Source organism: Triticum aestivum, chromosome 7D (genome assembly GCF_018294505.1).
Source record: "Triticum aestivum cultivar Chinese Spring chromosome 7D, IWGSC CS RefSeq v2.1, whole genome shotgun sequence".
Taxonomy (NCBI): Eukaryota; Viridiplantae; Streptophyta; class Magnoliopsida; order Poales; family Poaceae; genus Triticum; species Triticum aestivum.
In genome coordinates, this window is record NC_057814.1 from 250389749 (window position 1) to 250397946 (window position 8198).

The window sequence follows — 8198 nt, forward strand, 5'->3', positions numbered from 1 at the left end:
GCTTGTCGTTTGGGTTCGGAAAAATGCCGCAGTGTTTGCTTGACCGGTTTATGTCCCTTTAATATATTGAGGCTTTGTTCGGCCAATCTGCGTGGGATTCCTGGCATATCAGAAGGGTGCCAGGCGAATATGTCCCAGTTCTCACGCAGGAACTCTCGTAGTGCAGCGTCGACCGTTGGGTCGAGTTGTGCTCTGATGGATGCTGTTTTAAAGGAGGTGGATTTGGGTCATTTGTCCAGGATTACGTCATCCCTATCCACAGTAGAGCGCCGCGCGGTTAGCTCTTCAGCCGCGAGTATTTCAGACAATGCCTCGAGGGAAGGGATGCGGTTTTATTTTCGGTGCGGAGTGCTATGTCCGGATCACTGGCAAGAGTGATGATACCGTTTGGCCTGGGCATCTTGAGCTTCATGTACCCGTAATGAGGTATAGCTTGGAAGCGTGTAAATGCGTCTTGCCCCAGTAAGGCGTGATATCCGCTGTTGAAAGGAGCCACTTGGAAGGTTATCTCTTCGGACCGATAATTCTCCAGTGTGCCGAATACCACGTCTAGCGTGATTTTTCCCGCGCATCACGCCTCCCGAGTAGGAATGATTCCCCGGAAGGTCGTGCTACTTTGCTCGATGCGGCTCCTGTCAATTTCCATTTTGTTGAGCGTATCCTCGTAGATGAGGTTTAATCCGCTGCCGCCGTCCATGAGCACTTTGGTGAGCCGGAATCCGTCCACAATTGGATTAAGGACCAAGGCGGCTGGTGCCCGTACTGTCCGGATTTTTGGTTCATCACTGGCGTTGAAAGTTATGGCCGTGTCGTTCCAAGGGTTTATTGCTGCGACTTGGCAGACTTTGGTGAGGTTGCGGAAAGCCCTTTTGCGTCGATTGTTTGAAGCGAAAGTCTCGATGACTGTTAATACGATGGGGTCGTCATCTTCCGGGGGGTGTTGCACTGGTGTATTTTTGGTGAGGATATCCTCGCCGCTTTTGGCCACTTGTCGGAGTATCCAATATGCTCTAAGGCTGTGGGTTGGTATGGTGTCCGGCGTTGCATGTATTTTGCATGGCATATCGAGCCATCCTTCCAGAACGGTTCCGTGCCCCGTGGTGTGCTTAAATTTCTTTACTATTGGATCTGGTGCGCCGCGAGGGTGCACCCTTTTTGTCTGGAGAAAGGGTTGAGTGGAAACCGGTGGTTCCCAGAGAGCTGCCTAAGTTTTCCAGGCGCTTTCCATTGTGCAGTACTTTTGTACGATGGTTGCCAAGTCAGCGAAGTGTGATACGCGACGGCGATTGATGGCGTTGAGGACTCCTTCGTCCGTGCAATTATTGCAGAATGCTAAGATCGCGTCTTTGTTGCGGCAATCTTTAATCTTGTCTTTGCCCAAGAGGAATCTGGCCCAAAAGTGATGGACTGTTTCCTGAGACTGCTGCCGTATGTTCGTGAGATCGCGTCTATCTAGGTGGGTGGGTGGCTTTAAATCCGAACCCTCACCCAATTTGGAATCCGGAGTTTGAAGAATTCCCGAACTTAATAGCTCGGGCTCCGGGATATTGACCGATTTTTCACGCCCGTCGTCCGATTCTAGGTTCGGAGGGCGGGCATCATCTTTCCAAAGACAGGTGTCCGGCTCTTCGAACTCAGAAATCCGAACACAGTTCATCCTTAATATGGAGGAAGAGTTGTCGTCTTGCTCCTCAACTATCGCTATCTGGTGGGTGATCGGCGGAGATTTAATTTCTCTCTGGTCGGGTTTAAGCCCAATCCGATCGTAGTCCGTGGAGATCCCCCAGGGCGGCGATGCGATCTAGGAGCTCTTTTAAAGACGATAACTCAGCCGGATCCATCTACTTAGAGTATTCGGAGCTAACACGGAGGTGGTTTTCGATGACCCGAGAAGTCATCATTGGCTTAATGGCCGTAGGGGCGGTCATGGTGAAGCCGCCCAGCCGGAGGGTTTGGCCTGAGGTCAGGGCACCTCCGGCGGTGATACTGTCCTTGATAACAAGGCGATCCATCAATCCTGTCTTCGACGTCACAGCGGAACTCTCAATGAAAGCACCAATGTCGGTGTCAAAACCGGCGGATCTCGGGTAGGGGGTCCCGAACTATGCGTCTAAGGTCGATGGTAACAGGAGACAGGGGACACGATGTTTACCCAGGTTCGGGCCCTCTCTATGGAGGTAATACCCTACTTCCTGCTTGATTGATCTTGATGAATATGAGTATTACAAGAGTTGATCTACCTCGAGATCGTAGTGGCTAAAACCATAGAAGTCTAGCATGTACAACTATGAGTATATTTTCCTCGTCTCTACGGACTAAGCCCTCCGGTTTATATAGACATCGGAGGGGACTAGGGTTGTACAAAGTCGGTTACAGAGAAAGGAATCTTCATATCAGGACACCAAGCTTGCCTTCCAAACCAAGGAGAGTCCCATCCGGACACAGGTGAGAGTCTTCGGTCTTGTATCTTCACAGCCCATCAGTCCGGCCCATGTCCAACATGCCGGATGCCCGAGGACCCCTTAATCCAGGACTCCCTTAGCCACTGCCACCAAGGAGGAACGACGACCACCGTCAGGACGAGGGGGCTGGGGGCTTCCAGGAACTGCGTGCTATCGCCTGCATCTTGGGCGGAGCTCAGGCCTCGGCATCTTAGTGTATCTTCAAGCAGTTTGCCCGCGAGGTGAACGCAGCCCTTCCTAGGCTTGAGGCCACGCGCCCGCTTAGGTGGTCCAAGCGCGCCATCACTTTCAGCTCGGCGGACCAGCTCAAGTGCGCGGCCACTGCTGGCGCCCTCCCGATACTCTGCTCACCTGTCATCAGCGACGTACAAGTCACCAAGACCCTCATCGACGGGGGCGCAGGGCTTAACGTCCTGTCCGTCGAGACATTCGACAGCCTCCAAGTGCCATACGATCAGCTTCAGCCCACCAAGCCCTTCTCAGGAGTGACTGACGGCTCCACCACCCCGATGGGGCAGTTCCGCCTCCCTGTCACCTTCGGATAGCGCGACAACTACCGCACCAAGCTCATCGACTTTGACGTTGCTCACATCCGTCTGCCGTACAATGCCATCCTCGGGTATCCGGCCCTAGCCAAGTTCATGGCAGTAAATTATATTGCCAATTCCATTTTAATTATATTCTTTTTTCTTAATGTTAATAAAAAAAAGAACCACCACGGCTACAATGTCCTCAAGATGCCAGGAAGCGGCGGGATCATCACAGTCCCCTGCGAAGAAAGAGATGCGGTGTGCTCCCTCGAGCGCGCCTTCCAAGCCGCGGCAATCGAAGACCCAGACAGCAAGGGCGCGTACCCTCCTGAGGCCACCCCCAATAAGAAGAAGCAACTACTCCGTACAGGGCCTCAGGGGGGCGGTGCCTCTAACGGTGCCACATCAGGACCGGCACCCGCACCTGGGACGCCTCCCTCCCTCGCATAGGAAGGCGCGCCCGGCGCCCTCCTCGGGCAGGGCTCGGGGGCTCTCTTCTCGAGGGCCTCAGACCTAGACAACATCATGAGGGAGGCGCTCGGGCACCACATGGAGGCGTGCTTTGCAGCACGTCTTCCTCAGGGGGACCCCAGGCAAGGAGCGCCCGGCACTCAGGAGTTCATCGCCAAGACCACTTAGAAGCTGCAGGATGCGAGAGCCATGCGCGGCGACCGCCGCCCACCTGGCGCAACTCCCCATCCTGGCGAGGATGGCGGGCTACGCGTCTGCATCGACATCCCAGGGCTCAACAGGGCCGCATATCAGGAGCGCTTCTGGCCTTCACGCGTGGGACATTGCGAGGGCCCACCTCACAGCTATGTTCGCATGCCATTCGGCTTGCCGAGCATGGCGGCCGCCTTCCAGTGCAATCTGCGGAGCATCCTGGTGACCCAGGAGGCCAGGAATCACGCGGTCCTGGCGGAGATGGAGACAGTCCTCAAGGAACCTCCTGGACCCCCAGAGCCTCCCGAGGCTCAGTGCCACGGTGGCTCATGAGGAGCAACCCCTTCGCCACGCATCTTCAGCTACCTCAACATCCCTTCGGCAACAAAACCAGGTGACATTTTCCAAGTTTATTTAGCAGGGAGCACCCCCCCCCCGGGCTGCATCATTCCCAGGCCGCGTGGGTCTGTCCCTGCGGCCTGTATCCTTTTTACGTCTTTAGCTTACTCTGCTGGGTGCGCCCCTCGGGCTGCATCATCCCCAGGCCGCTCGGGGCCGACCCAGTGGCATGTATCGTTCTTGGATTTATCTAAGCCAGTTTGTCCCTTGCATAAGCCATCTATGGTTATTACCTGCTTGATTATCACCCACCACGGGAGTCGCGCGCCGATCGTCTTTCTTCAGGATCCCTCGCATGAGGAGGCTAGGCACGGCGCCTATGCTCGGGTTCGTCCCTGCAACGCTGACAAATCTGAGCGGTCGAGCTCTGACTCGCGGCACGCCCCGCGCACGTCACCTCACCAGGCCCTCAGTGCCTTCATCTTCTTGCGGAGCGACCAGTGGCAGACTGGCAATCGTAGTGGCAATTTGTGTCCCTCCTCGCGCTAACCTGCAGGAACCTCCTGAGGACAAGAGTAGGCGGTACCACGGGCTCCCTCTTCTCCCATGCAATTCGCTTGCGCGTTAAAAGGGGGGCTCCTGAGCATCGCGACTCAGGAGCTCTTACTGGCTCTCCAGCCCTCACCCCCTGGCCTTGACCACGGCATCGCTACCTGGCATACCAGCGGCGGCTGAGCTGACTCGAGGGCCGGGACCTGAGGATGTAGAGCACATAGAAGAGCGTGGAGAAGAGGGGGAGGCTCGCATGGGCCTAACCTAGCTACACTATGGCCGTCGACGCACGAGTCTGACGCAGCACAAGGAACCGACTCTGGACTGCCAAGATAAGTTTCGCGCCCGGGTCGACCAAGCGCTATGGCATAGGATTTTCACTTGTTGCAGCCTTGTTACGGCAACGTCGCCTTCCTTTCCTACCTCTCGGTGGCTGCTTGCGCGCTAAAGGGGACCTCTTGAGCATCGCGCCTCAGGAGCTCTTACTGGACCTTGGGCCGCTCACCTCCTGGCCTTGACCACGGCATCGCGACCTGGCATACCAGCGACGGCTGCAGCCTGCCTGGGGACCGGGACCTATCGGCGTAGAGCACCAAGTTGCCGCGGGGTTGGGAAGGGGAGACCGAGCCGAAACAGGGCATGTGTTCACAAATTTTCATAATAAGGATAATATCAACAAAAGACATTACAGACCCTTTACACGCCCCCACGGGGTCCATCTCGATTCCTCGCAGGGAAAAAAAGAAGGGATTTTCTAGGAGCCCTATCTACATGCGCCAGCGCGCCCGATGCCATCATCAACAGTGGGCCACGGGAGGCCGGCGCCAACCCCATCCAGATCAGCGGCAGCGGCGGCCGGACGCTGCGGCCTTGCTCCGGGTGCGGCGAGAGCTCGGGGGCACGTATCTGTCGTCGCTCGTCTCCGGGGTCTCGTAGGGCTCAGGAGAGTCGCTGGACTCCCAAGTGCTGCCGCTACTGCTGGAGGAGCTGCTGGCGAAGCCAGCAGCAGCCTCGGTATTAGCCGCTGCGCCGTCCCGACTACCCCCTCCGGGGCAGCACTCCAGGCGGCGGCCTTCCTTGTCAAAGACTTTGAAGAGCATCGTGGAGGCGCTGTCGTACCCAAAATGGATGGCGAGGGCGCCTTCCGCACGGTCATGAAGATCTTGCCTGGGGAGACGGCTTCAACCTCCGCTCCAGTCGTCGGGGCGTCGCAGTCGGCGTGCTGCAGCCAAAGCTCAAGGGGGCCCCTCGGCGGCATCACGGCTGAGAAGAACTGCGGAAAGCGAATCCAAGTGCGCGGAGGCATCGCCGCCCACATCACGAATTCGCGCGAGGAGTCCGCGGCGTGGGCTCCTAGGGCGACGGCGTGCGTCACCACGGCGTCGCGACCATGGCCACGGTGTGGGCGGCGCTGCTCGCCGCCTCTCCCTCCGGAGCCCTCGGCTTGGGCGTGCAGAGCCAGCGGATACCCGGGAGGAGGCCGCTCGCACCAAGGCCTCGACACCTCCGGCCTCACGACTACGTCGCGGCGGTGGGCCAGCCTCTTCTTCGACGGAAGTGGCCCGGGCTCGTCGCGGGGGGTTTTTCCCTTCTCTGCAGCCGAGAACCTCCGTATTGGCGCCATGAGTGTCGCTACTAGCGATGAAGCAACGGAGAAGAAGCGAGCGGAGCGGGAAGAGATGAGCGACGGGGGCTCCGCCCCCTCCTCATTTATAGTGGGAGAAGGCCAACCGGCGATCCCCACGACCACAGGTAATGATGATTTTTCTCTGCATGCAGCAGGGAGTCGTCAAGTCGGGCAGTTGCCGAGGCAGCGTGGGGAAGCGGAGACGCCCACGTCCAATCAATCGCCACGCGTCAAACGAGGCCGCAAGCTGTTGGGGCCCGTGGCGCTCCGCACTTGCTCTTTGGCTACGCCTCGAAGCCAAGTCCGAGCGCGCCTAGGGCCCGGGGGCTACTGTCGGCATCCTGGGAACGGGGGTCCCCAGACTTGCCTGCCTGCGGCCCACGGCGTGGCTCCATCAGCGGCCCTGTACAGCCCATCTTCACCAGCAAACACTCAAGACCCTCGCGAGGGGCCAAGCCTCGCGAGGCGGAAGACGCAAGACCTCCTCGGGGGCGGCCTCACCAGGCTGGCTCGCGAGGGGCGGAGAGATCAAGGCGAGGGGCACCCCGCGAGGTTCCTATGACACAAGCCATGACGACCGGGGCCAGGCGGGCGCGAGCACGCACAGTGTCCACATTTCCTCTTTGGTGCTAAAGAGGCAAGCGCATGAGAGGAGTCCCTAGGCGTCAGGCAAAGGTTTCCATATCAGTGCAATGAGACCAAGACCAGCAGGAGGGCAGGATGGAGGTCACCGTGGAGCCCAAGACGGCGTAACCACCAGAGCCTTTGGCAGGCGAAGACCACCTTTAGTCAGGATAACTTGTACTAGTTGTCTCCCTTCAAATTTGGCTGGTGTGGCATCCCTTCCTGCCAGCATTTGGGAAGAGGACCAGGGCCTCTATAAATAGGGCTAGCCACCACAGCGGGAGAAGGGGGGATCCGAGGCCATTCAGATCATCCTCATCCACACAAACTCACCAAGCACAAGAGCACCTCTCCTTAGGAGGCTGTTCTTCCCTTGTAACTATTCGTCCTCAGCCCGAGAGGCAATCCAGATAAAATAGTGATTGACAGAATTCTCTAGTCACCATCACCAAAGTTAGTAGAACTTCGTGATGAACTATAGTATGCAAGGGATGACAAAAGTAATTCCCGAGCTCTTCGTGATGCTGAAATCGACGAAGGTAGAAATCAAGAAAAAACATCAAGTGTTGATGGTTGACGTGACCACTAGTTTCAAGAAAAGGGCAAAGGGAAGAAGGGGAACTTCAAAAAGAACGGCAAGCAAGTTGCTACTAAGTGAAGAAGCCCAAAGTCTGTACCTAAGCCTGAGACTAAGTGATTCTATTGCAAAGGGACTGGTCACTGGAAGCGGAACTGCCCCAACTATTTGGTGGATAAGAAGGATGGCAAAGTGAACAAAGGTATATTGGATATACATGTTATTGATGTGTACTTTACTAGTGTTTATAGCAACCCCTCGGTATTTGATACTGGTTCAGTTGCTAAAGTAGTAACTCGAAACGGGAGTTGTAGAATAAACAGAGACTAGTAAAAGGAGAGGTGACGATGTGTGTTGGAAGTAGTTCCAAGATTGATATGATCATCATCGCACACTCCCTGTACTTTCGGGATTAGTGTTGAAACTAAATAAGTGTTATTTGGTGTTTGCGTTGAGCATGAATATGATTTGATCATGTTTATTGCAATACGGTTATTCATTTAAGTTAGAGAACAATTGTTGTTATGTTTACATGAATAAAAACCTTCTATGGTCATACACACCAACGAAAATGGTTTGTTGGATCTCAATCGTAGTGATACACATAATCATAATATTGAAGCCAAAAGATGCAAAGTTAATAATGATAGTGCAAATTATTTGTGGCACTGCCGTTTAGGTCATATTGGTGTAAAGCGCATGAAGAAACTCCATACTGATGGGATTTTGGAATCACTTGATTATGAATCACTTGATACTTGCGAATCGTGCCTCATGGGCAAGATGACTAAAACGTCGTTCTCCGGAACTATGGAGAGAGCAAC